Below are 24,117 nucleotides of genomic sequence, written 5' to 3' on the forward strand. Positions count from 1 at the left end.
TAATTTCATTGTACCCTTCAATACCACACAATATAGCATTAAGATCTCTGTCACAACATCTGGACAGATTCAGCACTTATGAAACTGAACTTAAGGATTTTATTTTGATGGCTGTACAGTTTCTCTTACAACACAATTATTTTACCTTTGATGGACAGTATTATTTGCAGTATGGGGGCTCGATTCTCCCCCTCGCTAGCTAACATTGTCATGGTGAGGTGGAAGGAACAGTTTTTATACGGTGATGCCAACCCATTCAGCAGCAGCAGCAGCAGCAGTAGCATCCTTTGGTATGGCAGTTACCTGGATGACATGCTACTGATTTGGGTTGGTCCACCAGAAGAAATCACAAACTTTTCTGCTTCACACCCAGAAGTTCCTGGGTTCAATCCCCAGTGAAACCAATCCGTTTTCGGTGTTGAAGTAATTTCCTATCAACCTGTAAAATATGAAATTCTTGGTTTCGTTGCCAAATGACAATACATTTTGGCTTGCATCACCAAGAGAACTACGATTTTGGGTTTCTTTTTTATTAACCATTTTAGCAGAAAACATCTTCCCATATTATAAATATCCTGTTTGTTTCAAAATATATAGTTCCCATAAATACAAAAGCAAATGACTAAACTATGTAGAAAAATGTAACACATTCAATGTAAGTTTCAATTTAAGCAAAATCCCTTTGTAGGAATAAAACTAGTAAAATATGTAATAAAAATTGTAAATGTTTCATTAACCAAAAAATACTTTCCTTCAGCAATGAAAAGGCCCCGTCAGTCACAATTTTGCTCTGCAAGCCAATACACAGTAACATTCCATCAGGTTTCATAGTGTAGTGGTCATCACGTCTTCCAAACACGCAGCAGGTCCTATGTTCAATCCGCAGTAAAACCAATCTGTTCATGGTGTTGAAATAAAACACGATCAACCTGTTATATATGAAGTTCTTGCTTTTGTTGCCGAATGACGGGATCTTTTAGCTTCCATCACCAACAGAGCTACGAATTTGTTTGTTTTTTTCCTGGTGGTCAAAACTTGTCTCTAATTGCCATTACTTCGCAAGGATTTCATAAAAAAAACATAAAAGGAGCACGAAATTACAATTAGATAATGTGCCAGTCTGGAACCTATCTGCTTATATCCTTTCAGAGAATCAAATTTCTCTATTAAGCAAGGGCTTGGGATTCTCACCTAATACTAATTTTGTTGTCTTCCATACCAGCTTAGACCTGAAAAAATTTGCCAGAAATATAACGTTAAAGCGACACTTCTTTCAAGATACAGAGACAACAGTAAATATCCAAAAGACTATTGTACCAACTGATAAACCTTATATTGCAAATGACTACCCATTGTTTCAAGAACAAAAAGCCATCATGGACCTCCGTCTTCTCCAGTCGGACCAGAATCAGCAATTTTACTCTGAAGACATTAGATCAAAAATTCAGTTGTCTAATTAGACATATTATCCAGTTCAATCATGACCAATGATAATGGACACTTTTCAAGAACTGATAGTCCAAGAATTAACAGAGCTGAGCAGGACATTCTCCCCCCACAGAGATAATCTCACAAAAGGAGAAAGAACCGCATTGTCTGAACTAATTCATAATACTAACATAGTGATCAGACAAGCAGATAAAGGAGGGTTGATTGTCCTGCTCGACTCTGGCCTATATAAGAAATTAACTCTCTCTGATCTACAGGACCTGGATACCTATGCTGAACTACAAAAGGATCCTACTGACCATTACAATATTCTTATGTTAAAAATCTTGGAAGAGGGTGTTTGAATGGGAGCCATTGATAGTAAAATAAAAGACAATCTATTTGTGTCATTTCCTGTGGTACCAATATACCATTCATTACGTAAAATACATAAAAACATTTTTCCTCCCCCCCTCCGGCATAGGGTCTTTGGGGGAAAAATTAGGAGGTTGGGTGGATCAATTTTTGCAACCATTGGTTTATAACATCCCAGGTTTTATCAAAGACACGAAAGAGATTGTCAAAGCATTAGATAGATTTCATTGGCAAAAAAACTATCGATGGCTCTCATGCGATTTAATTTCATTGTACCCTTCAATACCACACAATATAGCATTAAGATCTCTGTCACAACATCTGGACAGATTCAGCACTTATGAAACTGAACTTAAGGATTTTATTTTGATGGCTGTACAGTTTCTCTTACAACACAATTATTTTACCTTTGATGGACAGTATTATTTGCAGTATGGGGGCTCGATTCTCCCCCTCGCTAGCTAACATTGTCATGGTGAGGTGGAAGGAACAGTTTTTATACGGTGATGCCAACCCATTCAGCAGCAGCAGCAGCAGCAGCATCCTTTGGTATGGCAGTTACCTTGATGACATGCTACTGATTTGGGTTGGTCCACCAGAAGAAATCACAAACTTTTCTGCTTCACACCCAGAAGTTCCTGGGTTCAATCCCCAGTGAAACCAATCCGTTTTCGGTGTTGAAGTAATTTCCTATCAACCTGTAAAATATGAAATTCTTGGTTTCGTTGCCAAATGACAATACATTTTGGCTTGCATCACCAAGAGAACTACGATTTTGGGTTTCTTTTTTATTAACCATTTTAGCAGAAAACATCTTCCCATATTATAAATATCCTGTTTGTTTCAAAATATATAGTTCCCATAAATACAAAAGCAAATGACTAAACTATGTAGAAAAATGTAACACATTCAATGTAAGTTTCAATTTAAGCAAAATCCCTTTGTAGGAATAAAACTAGTAAAATATGTAATAAAAATTGTAAATGTTTCATTAACCAAAAAATACTTTCCTTCAGCAATGAAAAGGCCCCGTCAGTCACAATTTTGCTCTGCAAGCCAATACACAGTAACATTCCATCAGGTTTCATAGTGTAGTGGTCATCACGTCTGCCAAACACGCAGCAGGTCCTACGTTCAATCCGCAGTAAAACCAATCTGTTCATGGTGTTGAAATAAAACACGATCAACCTGTTATATATGAAGTTCTTGCTTTTGTTGCCGAATGACGGGATCTTTTAGCTTCCATCACCAACAGAGCTACGAATTTGTTTGTTTTTTTCCTGGTGGTCAAAACTTGTCTCTAATTGCCATTACTTCGCAAGGATTTCATAAAAAAAACATAAAAGGAGCACGAAATTACAATTAGATAATGTGCCAGTCTGGAACCTATCTGCTTATATCCTTTCAGAGAATCAAATTTCTCTATTAAGCAAGGGCTTGGGATTCTCACCTAATACTAATTTTGTTGTCTTCCATACCAGCTTAGACCTGAAAAAATTTGCCAGAAATATAACGTTAAAGCGACACTTCTTTCAAGATACAGAGACAACAGTAAATATCCAAAAGACTATTGTACCAACTGATAAACCTTATATTGCAAATGACTACCCATTGTTTCAAGAACAAAAAGCCATCATGGACCTCCGTCTTCTCCAGTCGGACCAGAATCAGCAATTTTACTCTGAAGACATTAGATCAAAAATTCAGTTGTCTAATTAGACATATTATCCAGTTCAATCATGACCAATGATAATGGACACTTTTCAAGAACTGATAGTCCAAGAATTAACAGAGCTGAGCAGGACATTCTCCCCCCACAGAGATAATCTCACAAAAGGAGAAAGAACCGCATTGTCTGAACTAATTCATAATACTAACATAGTGATCAGACAAGCAGATAAAGGAGGGTTGATTGTCCTGCTCGACTCTGGCCTATATAAGAAATTAACTCTCTCTGATCTACAGGACCTGGATACCTATGCTGAACTACAAAAGGATCCTACTGACCATTACAATATTCTTATGTTAAAAATCTTGGAAGAGGGTGTTTGAATGGGAGCCATTGATAGTAAAATAAAAGACAATCTATTTGTGTCATTTCCTGTGGTACCAATATACTATTCATTACGTAAAATACATAAAAACATTTTTCCTCCCCCCCTCCGGCATAGGGTCTTTGGGGGAAAAATTAGGAGGTTGGGTGGATCAATTTTTGCAACCATTGGTTTATAACATCCCAGGTTTTATCAAAGACACGAAAGAGATTGTCAAAGCATTAGATAGATTTCATTGGCAAAAAAACTATCGATGGCTCTCATGCGATTTAATTTCATTGTACCCTTCAATACCACACAATATAGCATTAAGATCTCTGTCACAAAATCTGGACAGATTCAGCACTTATGAAACTGAACTTAAGGATTTTATTTTGATGGCTGTACAGTTTCTCTTACAACACAATTATTTTACCTTTGATGGACAGTATTATTTGCAGTGTAGGGGAGTCAGTATGGGGGCTCGATTCTCCCCCTCGCTAGCTAACATTGTCATGGTGAGGTGGAAGGAACAGTTTTTATACGGTGATGCCAACCCATTCAGCAGCAGCAGCAGCAGCAGTAGCATCCTTTGGTATGGCAGTTACCTGGATGACATGCTACTGATTTGGGTTGGTCCACCAGAAGAAATCACAAACTTTTCTGCTTCACACCCAGAAGTTCCTGGGTTCAATCCCCAGTGAAACCAATCCGTTTTCGGTGTTGAAGTAATTTCCTATCAACCTGTAAAATATGAAATTCTTGGTTTCGTTGCCAAATGACAATACATTTTGGCTTGCATCACCAGGAGAACTACGATTTTGGGTTTCTTTTTTATTGACCATTTTAGCAGAAAACATCTTCCCATATTATAAATATCCTGTTTGTTTCAAAATATATAGTTCCCATAAATACAAAAGCAAATGACTAAACTATGTAGAAAAATGTAACACATTCAATGTAAGTTTCAATTTAAGCAAAATCCCTTTGTAGGAATAAAACTAGTAAAATATGTAATAAAAATTGTAAATGTTTCATTAACCAAAAAATACTTTCCTTCAGCAATGAAAAGGCCCCGTCAGTCACAATTTTGCTCTGCAAGCCAATACACAGTAACATTCCATCAGGTTTCATAGTGTAGTGGTCATCACGTCTTCCAAACACGCAGCAGGTCCTACGTTCAATCCACAGTAAAACCAATCTGTTCATGGTGTTGAAATAAAACACGATCAACCTGTTATATATGAAGTTCTTGCTTTTGTTGCCGAATGACGGGATCTTTTAGCTTCCATCACCAACAGAGCTACGAATTTGTTTTTCTTTCCCCTGGCGGTCAAAACTCGTCTCTATTTGCCATTACTTTGCAGAATTTCAAAGGGTTCATAGTGTAGTGGTCATCGCATCTGCTTCAAATGCTGAAGGTCCTGGGTTCAATCCTCAGTAAAACCAATCCATTTTTGGTGTTGACGTAATTTCCTATCGACTTGTAATATATGAAATTCTTGGTTTCGTTGCCAAATGACAATACATTTTGGCTTCCATCACCAAGAGAACTACGATTTTGGGTTTCTTTTTTATTGACCATTTAAGCAGAAAACATAATCCCATATTATAAAAATCCTGTTTGTTTCAAAAAATATATGGTTCCCATAAATACAAAAGCAAACGACTAAACTTTGTAGAAAAAAATAACACATTCAATGTAAACTTCTATTTAAGCAAAATCCGTTTGTAGGAATAAAACTGGTAAAATATTTAATAAAAATTGTAAATGTTTCATTAATCAAAAATACTTTCCTTCAGCAATTAAAAGGCCCCGTCAGTCACAATTCTGCTCTGCAAGCCAATACACAGTAGCTTTCTGTCAGGTTTCATAGTGTAGTGGTCATCACGTCTGTTTAACACGCTGAAGGTCCTTTGTTCAATCTCCAGTAAAACCAATCTGTTCTTGATGTTGAAATAATACCCTATCAAACTACAAAATATGAAGTTCTTGGCTTTGTTGCCAAATGATCGGATGTTTTGGCTTCCATCACCAACAGAACTACGAATTATTTTTTTTTTTCCTGGCAGTCAAAACTCGTCTCTAATTGACATTACTTTGCAGTATTTCACAGGTTTTCTAGTGTGGTGATCATCAAGTCTGCTTCACATGCAGAAGGTCCTGAGTTCAATCCCCACTGAAACCTATCCGTTTTCAGAGTTTAAGTTATTTCCTATCGACTTGTAATATATGAAATTATTGGTTTCGTTGCCAAATGACAATACATTTTGGCTTCCATCACCAAGAGAACTACGATTTTGGGTTTCTTTTTTATTGACAATTTTAGCAGAAAACTTAATCCCATATTATAAAAATCCTGTTTGTTTTAAAATATATAGTTCCCATAAATACAAAAGCAAACGACTAAACTATGTAGAAAAAAATAACACATTTAATGTAAACTTCAATTTAAGCAAAATCCCTTTGTAGGAATAAAACTGGTAAAATATGTAATAAAAATTGTAAATGTTTCATTAACCAAAAATACTTTCTTTCAGCAATAAAAAGGCCCCGTCAGTCACAATTCTGCTCTGCAAGCCAATACACAGTAAGTTTCTATCAGGTTTCATAGTGCAGTGGTCATCACGTCTGTTTAACATGCAGAAGGTCCTAGGTTCAATCCCCAGTAAAACAAATCTCGTCATGGTGTTGAAATAAGTGTTTCACCTGAAACGTGTAGTGCTGGTCATGTTTTTCATTGTATCTGCGTGATGAATTAAAGACCTTGGTTTCTCTGCCTAAAGAGCTGGACATCCCTTCTTCTTTATTTGCAATACTAGGCTATGGCAGTGCCTGTCTGTGCTCCAGGGGACAACCAGGAGTGTGCCTACACACGGTGAGCTGATATATATTACTGGATTATTTTCTGCCTTTCGGGACTCCCGTGGCTTTGCTTTCCATACTAATTGAGCATACAACGTTGTTACCTTTCTGGACTTAACCCATTTTGTTCATCTAACCAGTAAGATGAATGGCCGTAGCCAACGCCTAGATAAAGCAAAGTTACTATTTGGTGCTACAAACATGCATGCACCTGCCATTTCTGTATCAAGCGATGAATCAGTGAAAATATTGCAAAAATTGGCAGAAAAAGAAAATAGAATTTGGTGGAATGTAACCACCTTAAAGAACTATGCTGAAAAGTCTATTATTCCAAGGGGCTTACGCCTGAAAAAAATTCCCAACACAGTCTATTCTGAAGAATTTGTCTCCAAATGGAATGATTTATTATCTTTTTGCTCTCTGAAGCTCATGGGTCTAATTATCGAACATGAAGAGATCACACTTAAAGAGACCCAGACAAGTTTGGATGAAGCAAAATCTACATTTAAATCTACTGTTTCGGAAGAAGATTTTCTGGAAACTATTAATCGCAAACAAGTATCTGTTGATAAAATTGAATCAAGTATTATGCACATGAAAAAACGCAAGCTTAATAGGGACTTACATGACTATTCATCTAACCAAGTCTATGAATGGGGCAGATGGGAGAATGCAAATAAATGGAAAAGCCCGCGCTCCATACTAAAAACTCCCAAAATGAAATCTAAAGTCTCATTTGGTTCCTCTGATCTGGACACTTCTATGGTATACACTACTGATGAATCATCTGTTGAATCAACATTTCAACCTTCAAAAAACTACTACAGAAAACAGAAAAATTTCAAAAGAAATGTAGAAGAGGAGGTAGGAAGCATAAATCCAAAAGGTTATGCCCTACGTCCAAAAAGGACTTAGACCTAGATGCCAATTTTGATGTCATTAATTTGTCGTCACATAATGTGTCAGAAACACAAAGAGCACTTCTTGCACTGGGTTTAAATTTTGCCCCAACAAACAATTTTGATTTTTTTTGGTACATTGTGTGATATCTATAGATTTGTTCGTAATGCTGTTATAAAGAAGAGGCTGATGCACAATTAAACACTAATAAGGCTAAGCATGAAAATGTGTATGCAAATTTTGATTTTAGAGAACAACTTGCATTATTGTCATTGGAAGACCTAGATAATCAACACAAACCAGAGTCCCCCTTTGATAGCAATATTGCAGCTCGAGTCCCCAATCCAGATTTTTATCCCTTAAATGAAAGATGTGAAGCCATAGTTGATTTTCAAAAAAATATGGAAAGGGATTTGAGATTACTACATGATTCGGGCAAAAACACCAATCTCAATAACTTGAATGTCCAGCAGAGGGAGGCACTACATCAACTAGAAAATAATAGTAATATTATCATCAAAAAATCTGATAATGTGGGATCGGTGGTACTAATGGATAAGACTGATTATATTGATTGGATGTATCTTTTGTTATCAGATAATAATACATATGCCCCTGTTGCCACCGATCCCACCCTTACCATCAACAAAAAAATTCACAAGTTAATAAGTGAAGGGGCCTCCCTTGGTTGCTATAGTAAAAAACATGCTGAATATTTCGTAATTGATACCCCCAAAATACCCATTTTATACGGGTTACCTAAAACACACAAAGGGGAAAATCCACCTCCCATGCGGCCTATAATGTCAGGTATTAGCTCGGTGGGTGAGAGGCTTGGACAATGGATTGATTCGGTGTTGCAGCCTCTGGCCCGTCGAGTCCCAGGTTACCTTAGAGACACTATCAGTGTCTTGAATGGAATCAAAAACATCAAATGGCAGAATGGTTATGGGTGGATAACAGCAGATGTCATCTCTTTATATACTTCAATACCCCAGCAGGTAGCATTAATGGCGGTTCAACATCATTTGGTAAAATATTCGAATTTTGACAATGAAAAGGTGTTGTTCATATTGGACACCATTAAGTTTCTTATGGCTAATAACTACTTTCTATTTGATCCTACATTTTTCATCCAAAGGGTAGGAGTATATATGGGTGCTAAATATTCCCTGTCAGTCGCAAACCTAGTTATGAGTTGGTGGGAGGAAATGTATATTTACAGCGATGACAATCCATTTGCAGAGTGTGTGGTCTGGTATGGGAGATTCATCAATGACGTCCTCCTGGTGTGGGCGGGCGGTGGGTCTCTCGTATCAGACCTCACTACCTATTTAAACAATAATCCTCTCAACATAAAATTTAAAGTGAACTTCCAGCAATTTGCTGTGGAGTTCCTTGATTTGCGGCTGACGGGGCATAGTAATGGTTACATTGAAACATGCACCCATGGAAAACAAGTATCAGGTAACAACATATTGCATGCAGCAAGCCATCACCCAATACATACTATTAAAGCTATACCAGTAGGGGAAACTCAACGTGCTTATAGGAATTGTAATTCACAAACAACCTTACAAACTGAAATAAATACAATTAATTCTAGACTTAGAAACAGAGGATATAAGAACTGGATGCTCAATAGAGCACAAAAAATCGTAAAATCTCGAATCACTCCAACTGAAGTTCATCCCCATAATTCATCTAAGAATCGATCTACCATTAATTCAGTCATTACCCTTGCATTACAATACAGCAACCAATTTAATGATATACGTAAAATCTTTTATCGTAATTTAAATACATTAAAAACAGACAGAGTTCTGAAAAAAATTCTCGATAACAACTGTAGAGTGGTTGCTAAACGATCAACCTCTCTAGGTGACAAATTATCCCCAAGTGACATTATCAGTAAGAAATCGAACTTTATAGGCACTAACTGGTTATCCTTAAAGGGTTTCTACCAATGTGCCAGGAAACATTGCAAATTATGTCCATTAACTTCTAAAAAAATCACATCCTTTGATAATAATAATGCCAGTAGTAGCTATGCAATTAAAACCTTTATAAACTGTAAAAGTACATATATTATCTACTTGGCAGAATGCACAATCTGCAAATTAAAATATATAGGTAGTACTAAACGGGAACTGCATATACGCATTAAGGAACATCTGTACGACATAAAACACAAAAAAACTTCCAGAGGCACCTCCCAATTATCAAAACACTTCATTAATAAACACAATGGACAATTTGACACCCTACGAGTATATGGCATAGAAAAAATACAGAAGTCTTATAGAGGGGGTAACTTAGAAACATTTTTACGTAAAAGAGAGGTCTGGTGGATATTCAGACTAGGAACTACTTTCCCTCATGGTCTGAATCTCCGCAGAGACCTCATGATTTACTATTAAAAAATATATATTAAATAAGTCTCTTTTGCCATCATATTGTGGCTTATAGAATTTTCCACAATGTATAAATCGAGTGCCAGTTACCATTGTTATCAATCTTCACTCAGTGTGTGGATAATTTGATTTTATAATGTCTAGTAGTAAACGAACATTTGCAACACGTAGGTCTGCTTCTGTAATGGTGAACTTTCAAGTTTGCTTTAGGCTATGTGCCCATGCTGCGGATTTACCGCGGATTTTGCGCGGATTTTGCCGCGGATTTGCCGCGGATTTCCCGAAAATCTGCAGCAGCGGCACTTCCAAGCCATTTCAATGGCATTTTGGAAATGCTGTGTCCATGCTGCGGATTTTTCCGCTGCGAATTTGCCGCGGATTTTGATCCGGAAAAATCTGCAGCATGTCAATTGTTTGGTGCAGATTTGGTCCGGATTTTTGGTTTTGAATGGGGGAAAAAAAAAAAATGAAATCCGCATCAAAATCCGCGGCAAATCCGCGGGTGCGGATTTGCCGCGAAAGTCGCGGATTTTCAGGCAGAAAAATCCGCAGGGACATTCTAGCGTGGGCACATAGCCTTATACTATCTGCGATCGTGTGATTCACAATGATCCTATTGTTAGCAGGGTGTGTTCACGTCCCTAAAAAAAAAGCTTGGGGCTGGTATCCCAGTGTTCACAACAGAGGTTTTCCTATGTGAAGTTTATGAATGATCCAGCTACTGATTTAATGGCACTGATTACAACATGCGGTTTTCATCTGATAGTGTTAATCTGACAGCTTGCCGTGGAGGTGTGTGGCTGATTTTCCACACACTGAGCATAACAAAAGCATTAATTATACCATAGATAACAGTTTGACATGAATAGTCACAATTTAAATTATAATCTCAACAATCCTTGTACTTTGTACTACATCTAGGCAGACACAGCCAAAAATCATCAAATAAATCTTTGCAGAGACCTCATGATTCATTATTAAAAAATATATATTAAATAAGTCTCCCTTGCCACCATATTGTGGCCCATATAATTTTCCACAATATATAAATTAACTGCCAGTTACCATTGTTGTTAACTTTGACTCCGTGTGTGGATAATGTGTGGATACTGTGACTTCATAATGACTGTTAATTAGAGATAAGCGAACCGGGCGTGGTTCGGCTCGAGTTCGGTTCGCCGAACGAAGGTCTCGTTCGAGTTCGGCGAACGTTCGACGAACCGAACTCGAACCGCATGGGGAACAATAGGAGGCAATCACAAACACATAAAAACACATTATAAATGTACACATACAGTTAATAAACATTGCCATAACACTTACCGGTTCCCGCGATCCCTCCTGCACTCTGTCTCCTGCCGCTATTCCATCCGATGATCGCTGAATCCTCCCGGTAACCAGCACTGCCAGCAGTGATGCAGGACCTATCATGACGTGAAAAATAGCCATGTGACCAGTCAGGTGCCTGTTATCTCATTGGCTACAGACTGGTCACATGACTATGACGCGTCATGTAGAACCTGTCATTGCATATCTGTTACAGGGTGCTCTAGCTCGACTCCCCGCTCTGCTTCCACGTTCCCTTAAGGTACCGTCACACTAAGCGAAGCTCCAGCGATCCCACCAGCAACCTGGCCTGGCAGGGATCGCTGGAGCGTCGCTACACGGGTTGCTGGTGAGCTGTCACACAGGCAGATCTCACCAGAAACCAGTGACCACAGCCCCCAGCCAGCAGCGACGCGTGGAAGCGATGCTGCACTTGGTAACAAAGGTAAATATCGGGTAACCAACCCGATATTTACCTTGGTTACCAGCGCACACCGCTTAGCGCTGGCTTCCTGCACTCCTAGCCAGAGTACACATCGGGTTAATTTAACCCGATGTGTAGTCTGGTTATGTATGCAGGGGGCTGGCACTGGCAGCGTGAGAGCAGCGGATGCTGGTAACTACGGTAAATATCTGGTAACCAAGGAAAGGGCTTCTTGCTTACCCGATGTTTACCGTAGTTACCAGCGTCCGCAGAAGCCGGCTCCTGACCGGCTGACACAGCCGGTCAATCACGGAGATCACCGTTGCCATAGCAATGCGCTTGGTAGCAGTGACGGGGACTACCAGCACGCAGCGGCACCGGAATCACGTGATCGGAGCAGCGTTGCTATGGCAACCCGTGCCACCGCTTACAGCCGGGAGCCTGTGGTCACTCTCACAGAGTGATTTCTGCACGGAGCAAAGCGTCTTCCCCCATGCAGCTGTGCTGTTTGATGGAGCAGACAGAGCTGCATGTGTTGAAGGAGAAAGAAGACATAAGAGCAGGATCGTGGAGGGCTGACAAGGGGTAATAAAGATGGAGTCTCTAATGTGTCTGTGTATTTATTTCTATTAAAGTATTTTTTTTCTGTGTGGTGTTTTTTTTAACCCTTTATTGGAGATTCTTAATGGCCAGGTCAAACGTGCCTGACATTAAGAATCTCTGGCTTAATACTGGCTAGTAAAACAAAGCCAGTATTAACTCATGATTACCCAACAAGCCACCTGGCTCCAGGGCTGTTGGAAGAGTTGGATACAGCGCCAGATAATGGCGCTTCTATGAGAGCGCCATTTTCTGGGGCAGCTGCGGACTGCAATTCGCAGCAGAGGGGCCCAGAAACCTCGGGCTAACCTGTGCTGTGGATTCCAATCCCCAGCTGCCTTGTTGTACCCGGCTGGACACAAAAATGGGGCGAAGCCCACGTCGTTTTTTTGTTTTTTTTTTAATTATTTCATAAAATTCATAAATTAATTAAAAAAGGGCTTCCCTATATTTTTAGTTCCCAGCCGGGTACAAATAGGTAGCTGGGGGTTACGGGCAGCCCGTACCTGCCTGCTGTACCTGGCTAGCATACAAAAATATGGCGAAGCCCACGTCATTTTTTTGTAGTTTTTTGGCAAAAAAAAATAAAAAAATGCTTCCCTGGATTTTCCATTGCCAGTGAAGGTAACACCAAGCAGTGGGGGTTAGCAGCCAGTAGCTGCTTGGATTACCCTTAGCTAGCAATACAAAAAATGCAGCAGGAGCCCATATATATTTTTTTAATTATTTATTTAAATAACTAAAAACAAAAAGGGTTTCCCTGTATTTTGATTGCCTGACATGACAGTGCTGTAAAAACAAATCTTTAAAAAAATGACGTAGCGCTCCGCGGTATTTTTGATTCTCAGTGCAGATAAAGCAGACAGCTATGGGTTGAGACCCCCATCTGCCTGGCTTTACCTTGGTTGGCAATCAAAATACAGGGAAGCCCATTAATTTTTTTTATTTAAAAAATAGTTAAAAAAAAATGATGTTGGGTCCCCCCATTTTTGATAGCCAGCTAGGGTAAAGCAGACGGCTGTAGCCTGAAAACCACAGCAGGCAGCTTTACCGTGGTTGGAGATCCAATGTGGGGGTCACCCCAGGCTCTTTTTTTATAATTATTTTATAAATAATAATAATTACAAAAAAAAAGTAGGGTCCCCCCCAAATTGGATCACCAGCCAAGGTAAAGCGGACAGCTGTGGTCTGGTATTCTCAGGGTGGGAAGGTCCATAGTTATTCGGCCTTCACAGCCTAAAAATAGCAGGCCACAGGCACCCTAGACGTGGCACATCCACTAGATGCGCCAATCCTGGCGCTTCACCACAGCTCATCCCGTGCCCTGGTGCAGTGGCAAACGGGGTAATAAATGGGGTTGATACTAGTTGTAAAGTCACCTGACATCAAGCCCAGCAGTTTGTGATGTCATGGCGTCTGTCAGATACCTGACATCACAAACTGTCAGTACTAACAAAAAAAATAAAAAAAAAAATGTATTTGAAAGAAAACTCCTCAAAACATTCCCTCTTTCACAAATTTATTGTAAGGAAAAAACGGGAACGTATCCCCCATTTTCTAGGAGTGCAGACCCTCTATGTGAAGAGTGTGGGTGCAATGAATCTGCACCCACTCTCACTGGGTCCACAGCAGCAGAGTCCATGTCGTAACGGTTGCTACCAAAGCTGCAATGCCCTGCTCATGAGGTAAGGGCATGCCTAATCAGGAGAACTATTCTACATTTCCAAATCTTGGTATTTGCTGATATTATTGCTATTCCACCTACTATATATTGGGGATAGGATCTTGGAGATGGAATACCCCTTTAAGTCCAGTTATCCAGCTGAATGAATACTAAACAACAGAGCTCGTTATTTAGATGTGTTTTCTTGTGGCGTATAACGGACTCTCATGTTTGGTAGTCGTTCAGCAGGGCAACTATAAAATCAAATGCCTCCATTTGGAAATGTAGTATATAGCTCTCCTGATCAACTATGTTCCTTACCTCATGAACAGTGCATTGCAGTAATAATAATAATTTATTCAGCGCTATTAATTCCATTGCACTTTGCATACATTGGGAACACTGTCCCCATTGGGGCTCACAATCTAAATTCCCTATCTGTATGTCTTTGGAGTGTGGGAGGAAACCAGAGTACCCAGAGGAAACCCACACAAACACAGGAAGAACATACAAACTCCTTGCAGATGGTGTTGTTGGTGAGAATTGAACCCAGTACTTCAGTGCTGCAAGACTGCAGTGCTAACCACTGAGCCACCATGCCACCCATTTAGCTTACAGATGCATAACTACCACTCACTGTGTCTGAACACAGGAACTTGAGCTGACAGCCGCTCTGTGCATGCGGCAGCGTCTATTGTGAAGGAGAGGGCCGCGGGGGATCAACACTGCACAGGTACCGTGGGACACCGGGGAACACCGGTGGGGTTATAGGGGGTGACCTGGCAGGGCCTGGGGAGGAGTTTTCTGTCGCATGTGTCATGGCACATGTGACAGAAATCAGAAGAGTAGGGTGAATGCGGCCGGCGCGCTGCTGTGCGCGCGGCCATCTTGGATTTCTGGGAGGGCATCAGGGGGGGCACTTTGGCGACACCGGTGGACCGGAGGGGACCGGGTAGGAGATTTATCATGTTTGTTCATGCCAGATGGGAGATAAATAATTTTTTACCGACACTGTCATTTACTGTAACGTGATCATCAGTGTACGGTGTATACCTGTGATCACGTGAGCGGGGACCGGAAAAACCGTCCTGAATCAGGATCTCCAGGGTCTCAGCTACGCCTGAAACCCCGGAGATTTTCTGACGCTGGGGGGCGCTATTCACTTATTTCTGCCTGCTGTTTATAAACGGCAGATCAGAATAAGGCTACATTAACACGACCGATCCATTTTTGCGGTCTGCAAAAAACAGTCCGTTTTTTTCACGGGTGCATCCGTTTCCGTTCCGTAGACGGTCCGTATGTCATCTGTTTGTCATCCGTGTGCCTTCTGTTTTTTTTGCGTACTACAAAAAAACTGATGGAGGGAAAATACATAAATTTACCCAGGATAAATAGCTTCAACCTACATGAAGCGGTCACATGTTCACTCCAGTGCCATTTTCTACTGCTTTTCACAGCGTAGAGCGCTCTGGTGATTATACAGTGCTTGTACACTTTATATCAGTCTTTTCTGTCATTATAATGGCAGAAAGACACATAATGTCCCACTCTCCTGCATTTTGTAATTTTGCACCCTTTGGTGCCTTTCATGTGGCACTAAGGGGTGCTTAGCTTTGTATTTAGCCAAAAAAATGAAAAAAAAAATGACGTAGGGTTCCCCCTATTTTTGTAGCCAACTAGGGTAAAGCAGACGGCTGCAGCCTGCAGACCACAGCTGGCAGCTTCACCTTGGCTGGTAATCCAAAACTGAGGCACCCCACGCTGTTATTTTAAATTAAATAAATAATTAAAAAAAAAAAACACGTAGGGGTCCCCCCAAAATTGCATCACCAGCCAAGGTAAAGCAAACAGCTGGGGTCTGATATTCTCAGACTAGGGAGGTCCATGGTTATTGGACTCTCACTAGCCTAAAAGTAGCAGGCCGCAGCCGCCCCAGAAGTGGCGCATCCATTAGATGCGCCAATTCTGGTGCTTCGCCCCAGCTCATCCCGTGCCCTGGTGCGGTGGCAAACGGGGTAATATATGGGGCTAATACCAGATGTGTAATGTCACCTGGCACCAAGCCCTGGGGTTGGTGAGGTCAGGCGTCTATCAGACACCCGACATCACCAACCCGGTCAGTAATAAAAAAAATAGACGAAAAACACATTTTTATTTGAAAAAACAGTCCCCAAAACATTCCCTCTTTAACCAATTTATTAGATAGAAAAACAAATCCAGGTCTAGTGTAATCCAAGGGGTTCCCATGACGATCCACACTGTCCCAGTCAATAAAGAGCAGGATGTTCCCCATTGGCTGGGAGAGCAGTGCAGTGACCTGAGCTAACATCAATAGGTCAGCCCAGGTCATTGCAGGGGATGACAAGTGCTGCTGTCAGCGAGGTACATTACCTGCGCTGATCTCCTGCACACTGACTTCAATCATCTTCACAGCCAAGTATCGCGAGCGGCTCGTGACATCACCGCTAGTCAGTCTTGGGTCGGAAGTGAGAGAAGGTGATGTGACAAGCGGCGGCTATGGAGGACAGTGACAGCGCTGAGGTCGGGACTTCATCACCGCAGGTAAACCGAGCGGGACCATGTGTGCAGAGTGCCAGGTGAGCGGAGCCTAGCGGGGTAATGTGTGCAGAGTGCCAGGTGGGCGGAGCCTAGCGGGACCATGTGAGCAGAGTGCCAGGTGGGCGGAGCCTAGCGGGACCATGTGTGCAGAGTTCCAGGTGGCGGAGCCTAGCGGGGCAATGTGTGCAGAGTGCCAGGTGGGCGGAGCCTAGCGGGACCATGTGTGCAGAGGGCCAGGTGGGCGGAGCCTAGCGGGACCATGTGTGCAGAGTGCCAGGTGGGCGGAGCCTAGCGGGACCATGTGTGCAGAGTGCCAGATGGGCGGAGCCTAGCGGGACCATGTGTGCAGAGTGACAGGTGGGCGGAGCCAAGCAGGGTAATGTGTGCAAAGTGCCAGATGGACGGAGCCTAGCAGAGCCATGTGTGCATAGTGCCAGGTGGGCGGAGCCTAGCGGGACCATGTGTGCAGATTGTCAGTTGGGCGAAGCCTAGCAGGACCATGTGTGCAGAGTGCCAGGTGGGCGGAGCCATGTGTGCTGGCGGCGGAGTGCGAAGTGGGTGGAGCCTAGCGGGGTCATATGGCGCTGAGGACGTCAGTGTCGTGGACTGCTTGGCTGGGGACAGGTGAGTGTGAGTGTGTGTGTGTGTGTGTGTGTGTACAGGCCGCGTGCAGGAGGGTGCACACGTAACTAGGATAAATATCGGGTTACTAACCAAAGCGCTTTGCTTGAATACCCGATGTTTATCTTGGTTACCAGCTTCTGGCAGGCTGCCAGCGATGGCTCCTGCACACTAGCTGCAAAAAGCCCTGCTTTTTGCTGCTAGAACCGCTCTCGAACGTAACTAGAACTATCGAACTTTAGCAAAAAGCTCGAGTTTTAGTTCGTTCTAGAACACCCCCCAAAATCACTCGAACCGCGAACTGGAGAACCGCGATCCAAGCTCAACTCTACTGTTAATAAACGAACATTTGCAACATGTAGGTCTGCTTCTGCAATGTGGAACTTTTAAGTCTGCTTCATACTACCTGCGATCGTGTGATTCACAATGATCCTATTGGTAGTAGGGTGTGTTCATGTCCCTAGAAAAAAGCTTGGGGCTTATCTCCCAGTGTTCACAACAGAAGTTCTCCCATGTGAAGTTTATGGATGATCGTGCTACAGTCTTAATGGCACTGATTACAACTTGCGGGTTTGATCTGTTAGTGCTAATCTTATAGTTTGCCGTGGAGGTGTACGGCCGATTTTCCACACACTGAGTTAAACAAAAGCAATAATTATCACAGATAACAGCTTGACATGAATGGCTGCAATTTAAAATACAATCTCAACAACCTTTGCTTACTATTAATTGTACTTTGTATTATATCTAGGCAGACACAGCCAAAAAATCATCAAAAAAATCACCAAATAAATTATTAAAATTTTCAGAACTGATAATTTTTTTTCTCAATACGAATCCAGTATTATAGATGAGCTACATAGAAATGGGTAGTTTTATATTCAGAAATATATTCAACAAAAGCATGATTACCAACTGCACATAAATGTAGGACATCATTCAATTTAAAGAACATTTTGTTTTTGAATTAAATCTTATATAAGGTGTCACTATTAAATAATTAAAATAAAAAGGGAAAAATCACAGAAAAAAACAATTATTTCCATGTGCAGGTTTATAGGTGTCATTGTAATTGTGCATGTTTATGTATATTTATGTACTAATATGTGCGTGTATTTTCAAGTATGCATATTTGCACTGTATATTGGCGCACCATAACCAGTATGCTGTAATATATCTATATTTAGTCCAGATATTTTTAAGAAAATCCAAAAAATCTAAAAAAAATCTTGTTTGTATTATATTATAATCATTATGGAAGCCTCACTTAAAATGTGTATGGTGCTCAAGTGTTCTAAACACCTGCTTTGACAATTGTATATAAACTCTGTAGCGCCTCCTTTCCAGCATCATGATTAAGGGTGAGTTTTACACCTAAAACGCGTAGTGCTGGCCATGTATTTCGTTGTATCTGCATGATGAATTAAAGACCTTGGTTTCTCTGCCTGAAGAGCTGGACATCCCTTCTTTTTTATCTGCAATACTAGGCTGTGGCAGTGCCTGTCCGTGCTCCAGGGGACAACCAGGAGTGAGCCTACACACGGTGAGCGGTGAGCTGATATAAATTACTGATTGAAATAAAACCCTATCAACCTGCAATATATGAAGTTCTTGGCTTTGTTGCCGAATGACGGGATGTTTTGGCTTCCATCATCAACAGAGATACGAATTTTTTTTTTCCCCTAGCGGTCAAAACTCGTCTCCAATTGCTATTGCTTTGCAGGATTTCACAGGTTTCGTAGTGTAACGGTCATCTCGTCTGCTTTACACAGAAGGTCCTGGGTTCAATCCCCAGTGAAACCAATCTGTTTTCGGTGTTGAAGCAATTTCCTATCGACTTGTAATATATGAAATTCTTGGTTTCGTAGCCAAATGACAATACATTTTGGCTTCCATCACCAAGAGAACTACTATTTTGGGTTTCTTTTTTATTGAACATGTTAGCAGAAAACATAATCCCATATTATAACAATCCTGTTTGTTTCAAAATTTATAGTTCCCATAAATACAAAAGCAAACGATTGAACTGTGTAGAAAAAAGTAACACATTCAATGTAATCTTCAATTTAAGCAATATCCCTTTGTAGGAATAAAACTGGTAAAATATGTAATAAAAATTGGAAATGTTTCATTACCAAAAACACTTTTCTTCAGCAATAAAAAGGCCCCATCAGTTACAATTCTGCTCTGCTTGCCAATACACAGTAACTTTCCAGAAGGTTTCATAGTGTAGTAGTCATCACGTCTGCTTAACACTGGTTCAATCCCCAGTAAAAGCAATCTGTTCTTGGTGTTGAAATAATACCCTATCAAACTACAATATATGAAGTTCTTGGGTTTGTTGCCGAATGATGGGATGTTTTGGCTTCCATCACCAACAGAACTAATAATTTTTTTCCCCTGGCGGTCAAAACTCGTTTTCAATTGCCATTGCTTTGCAGGATTTCACAGGTTTCATAGTGTAGTGGTCATCACGTCTGCTTCACACGCAGAAGGTCCTGGGTTCAATCCCCAGTGAAACCAATCCGTTTTCGCTGTTGAAGTAATTTGCTATCAACAGGATTTCACAGGTTTCATAGTGTAGTGGTCATCACGTCTGCTTAACACGCAGAAGGTCCTGGGTTTAATCCCCAGTAAAACCAGTCTGTTCTTGGTGTTGAAATAATACCCTATCCAACTGCAATACATGAAGTTCTTGGCTTTGTTGCCGAATGACGGGATGTTTTAGCTTCCATAACCAACAGAACTACGAATTTTTTTTTTTTCCTGGCAGTCAAATTTCGTCTCTAATTGCCATTACTTTGCAGGAATCACAGGTCTTAAAGTGTGGTGGTCATCAAGTCTGCTTCTTATGCAGAACGTTCTGGGTTCAATACCCAGTGAAACCAATCTGTATTCGGTGTTGAAGTAATTTCCTATTAACCTGTAAAGTATGAAATTCTTGGTTTCGTTGCCAAATGACAATACATTTTGGCTTCTATCACAAGGAGAACTACGATTTTGGGTTTCTTTTTTATTGAACATTTTAGCAGAAAACATAATCCCATATTATAACAATCCTGTTTGTTTCAAAATTTATAGTTCCCATAAATACAAAAGCAAACGATTAAACTGTGTAGAAAAAAGTAACACATTCAATGCAAACTTCAATTTAAGCAATATCCCTTTGTAGGAATAAAACTGGTAAAATATGTAATAAAAATTGGAAATGTTTCATTACCAAAAACACTTTTCTTCAGCAATAAAAAGGCCCCATCAGTTACAATTCTGCTCTGCTTGCCAATACACAGTAACTTTCCAGAAGGTTTCATAGTGTAGTAGGCATCACGTCTGCTTAACACTGGTTCAATCCCCAGTAAAAGCAATCTGTTCTTGGTGTTGAAATAATACCCTATCAAACTACAATATATGAAGTTCTTGGCTTTGTTGCCGAATGATGGGATGTTTTGGCTTCCATCACCAACAGAACTAATAATTTTTTTTCCCCTGGCGGTCAAAACTCGTTTTAAATTGCCATTGCTTTGCAAGATTTCACAGGTTTCATAGTGTAGTGGTCATCACGTCTGCTTCACACGCAGAAGGTAATGGGTTCAATCCCCAGTGAAACCAGTCTGTTCTTGGTGTTGAAATAATACCTTATCCAACTACAATACATGAAGTTCTTGGCTTTGTTGCCGAATGACGGGATGTTTTAGCTTCCATAACCAACAGAACTACGATTTTTTTTTTTTCCTGGCAGTCAAAACTCGTCTCTAATTGCCATTACTTTGCAGGATTTCACAGGTTTTAAAGTGTGGTGGTCATCAAGTCTGCTTCATATGCAGAACGTTCTGGATTCAATACCCAGTTAAACCAATCTGTTTTCGGTGTTGAAGTAATTTCCTATCAACCTGTAAAGTATGAAATTCTTGGTTTCGTTGCCAAATGACAAAACATTTTGGCTTCTATCACAAGGAGAACTACGATTTTGGGTTTCTTTTTTATTGAACATTTTAGCAGAAAACATAATCCCATATTATAAAAAAACCTGTTTGTTTTAAAATATATAGTTCCCATAAATACAAAAGCAAACGACTAAACTATGTAGAAAAAAGTAACACATTCAATGTAAACTTTAATTTAAGCAATATCCCTTTGTAGGAATAAAACTCGTAAAATATGTAATAAAAATTGGAAATGTTTCATTACCAAAAATACTTTCCTTCAGCAATAAAAAGGCCCTGTCAGTCACAATTCTGCTCTGCTAGCCAATACACAGTAACTTTTCATCAGGATTCATAGTGTGGTGGTCATCATGTCTGCTTAACACGTAGAAGGTCCTGGGTTTAATCCCCAGTAAAACCAGTCTGTTCTTGGTGTTGAAATAATACCCTATCAAACTACAATATATGAATTTCTTGGCTTTGTTGCAGAATGATGGGATGTTTTGGCTTCCATCACCAACAGAACTAAGAATTTTTTTTTTTTTTTCCCTGGCGGTCAAAACTCGTCTCCAATTGCCATTGCTTTGCAGGGTTTCACAGGTTTCATAGTGTAGTGGTCATCACGTCTGCTTAACACGCAGAAGGTCCTGGGTTCAATCCCCAGTGAAACCAGTCTCTTCTTGGTGTTGAAATAATACCCTATCCAACTGCAATACATAAAGTTCTTGGCTTTGTTGCCGAATGACGGGATGTTTTAGCTTCCATAACCAACAGAAGTACGATTTTTTTTTTTTTCCTGGCAGTCAAATTTCGTCTCTAATTGCCATTACTTTGCAGGAATCACAGGTTTTAAAGTGTGGTGGTCATCAAGTCTGCTTCATATGCAGAACGTTCTGGGTTCAATACCCAGTGAAACCAATCTGTTTTCGGTGTTGAAGTAATTTCCTATCAACCTGTAAAGTATGAAATTCTTGGTTTCATTGCCAAATGACAATACATTTTGGCTTCTATCACAAGGAGAACTACGATTTTGCGTTTCTTTTTTATTGAACATTTTAGCAGAAAACATAATCCCATATTATAAAAATCCTGTTTGTTTAAAAATATATAGTTCTTATAAATACAAAAGCAAACGACTAAACTGTGTAGAAAAAAGTAACACATTCAATGTAATCTTCAATTTAAGCAATATCCCTTTGTAGGAATAAAACTGGTAAAATATGTAATAAAAATTGTAAATGTTTCATTACCAAAAATACTTTCCTTCAGCAATAAAAAGGCCCCGTCAGTCACAATTCTGCTCTGCTAGCCAATACACAGTAACTTTTCATTAAGATTCATAGTGTAGTGGTCAGCACGTCTGCTTAACACGCAGAAGGTCCTGGGTTCAATCCCCTGTGAAACCAATCTCTTCTTGGTGTTGAAATAATACCTTATCCAACTACAATACATGAAGTTCTTGGCTTTGTTGCCGAATGACGGGATGTTTTAGCTTCCATAACCAACAGAACTACGAATTTTTTTTTTTCCTGGCAGTCAAAACTCGTCTCTAATTGCCATCACTTTGCAGGATTTTACAGGTTTCATAGTGTAGTGGTCATCACGTCTGCTTCACACGCAGAAGGTCCTGGGTTCAATCCGCAGTGAAACCAATCCGTTTTCGCTGTTGAAGTAATTTCCTATCAACCTGTAAGGTATGAAATTCTTGGTTTCGTTGCCAAATGACAATACATTTTGGCTTCTATCACAAGGAGAACTACGATTTTGGGTTTCTTTTTTATTGAACATTTTAGCAGAAAACATAATCCCATATTATAACAATCCTGTTTGTTTCAAAATGTATAGTTCCCATAAATACAAAAGCAAACGATTAAACTGTGTAGAAAAAAGTAACACATTCAATGTAAACTTCAATTTAAGCAATATCCCTTTGTAGGAATAAAACTGGTAAAATATGTAATAAAAATTGTAAATGTTTCATTACCAAAAACACTTTTCTTCAGCAATAAAAAGACCCCATCAGTTACAATTCTGCTCTGCTTGCCAATACACAGTAACTTTCCACAAGGTTTCATAGTGTAGTAGTCATCACGTCTGCTTAACACTGGTTCAATCCCCAGTAAAAGCAATCTGTTCTTGGTGTTGAAATAATACCCTATCAAACTACAATAAATGAAGTTCTTGGCTTTGTTGCCGAATGATGGGATGTTTTGGCTTCCATCACCAACAGAACTAATAATTTTTTTCCCCTGGCTGTCAAAACTCGTTTTCAATTGCCATTGCTTTGCAGGATTTCACAGGTTTCATAGTGTAGTGGTCATCACGTCTGCTTCACACGCAGAAGGTCCTGGGTTCAATCCCCAGTGAAACCAATCTGTTTTCGCTGTTGAAGTAATTTGCTATCAACCTGTAATATATAAAATTCTTGGTTTCGTTGCCAAATGACAATACATTTTGGCTTCCATCACAAAGAGAACTACTATTTTGGGTTTCTTTTTTATTGTCCATTTTAGCAGAAAACATAATCCCATATTATAAAAATCCTGTATGTTTAAAAATATATAGTTCCCATAAATACAAAAGCAAACGACTAAACTGTGTAGAAAAAAGTAACACATTCAATGTAAACTTCAATTTAAGCAATATCCCTTTGTAGGAATAAAACTGGTAAAATATGTAAAAAAAATTGTAAATGTTTCATTACCAAAAATACTTTCCTTCAGCAATAAAAAGGCCCCGTCAGTCACAATTCTGCTCTGCTAGCCAATACACAGTAACTTTTCATCAGGTTTCATAGTGTAGTTTTCAGCACGTCTGCTTAACACGCAGAAGGTCCTGGGTTCAATCCCCAGTGAAACCAATCTCTTCTTGGTGTTGAAATAATACCCTATCCAACTACAATATATGAATTTCTTGGCTTTGTTGCCGAATAACAGGATGTTTTGTCTTCCATCACCAACAGAACTTTGAATTTTTTTTTTTTTC

The 24,117-nt window shown here is 39.9% G+C and overlaps 3 non-coding genes across 3 annotated transcripts; all 3 read left to right on the forward strand.

Annotated features, from left to right (window-relative positions):
• Window positions 1-19,659: 19,659 nt before the first annotated feature.
• Window positions 19,660-19,732, forward strand: TRNAV-CAC (transfer RNA valine (anticodon CAC)). Its single transcript has one exon. It is a non-coding gene; the product is annotated as a tRNA-Val (tRNA).
• Window positions 19,733-21,731: 1,999 nt separating this feature from the next.
• Window positions 21,732-21,804, forward strand: TRNAV-AAC (transfer RNA valine (anticodon AAC)). Its single transcript has one exon. It is a non-coding gene; the product is annotated as a tRNA-Val (tRNA).
• Window positions 21,805-23,431: 1,627 nt separating this feature from the next.
• On the forward strand, window positions 23,432-23,504 carry TRNAV-CAC (transfer RNA valine (anticodon CAC)). Its single transcript has one exon. It is a non-coding gene; the product is annotated as a tRNA-Val (tRNA).
• Window positions 23,505-24,117: the final 613 nt, after the last annotated feature.

Source organism: Anomaloglossus baeobatrachus, chromosome 2 (assembly GCF_048569485.1).
Source record: "Anomaloglossus baeobatrachus isolate aAnoBae1 chromosome 2, aAnoBae1.hap1, whole genome shotgun sequence".
Lineage (NCBI taxonomy): Eukaryota > Metazoa > Chordata > Amphibia > Anura > Aromobatidae > Anomaloglossus > Anomaloglossus baeobatrachus.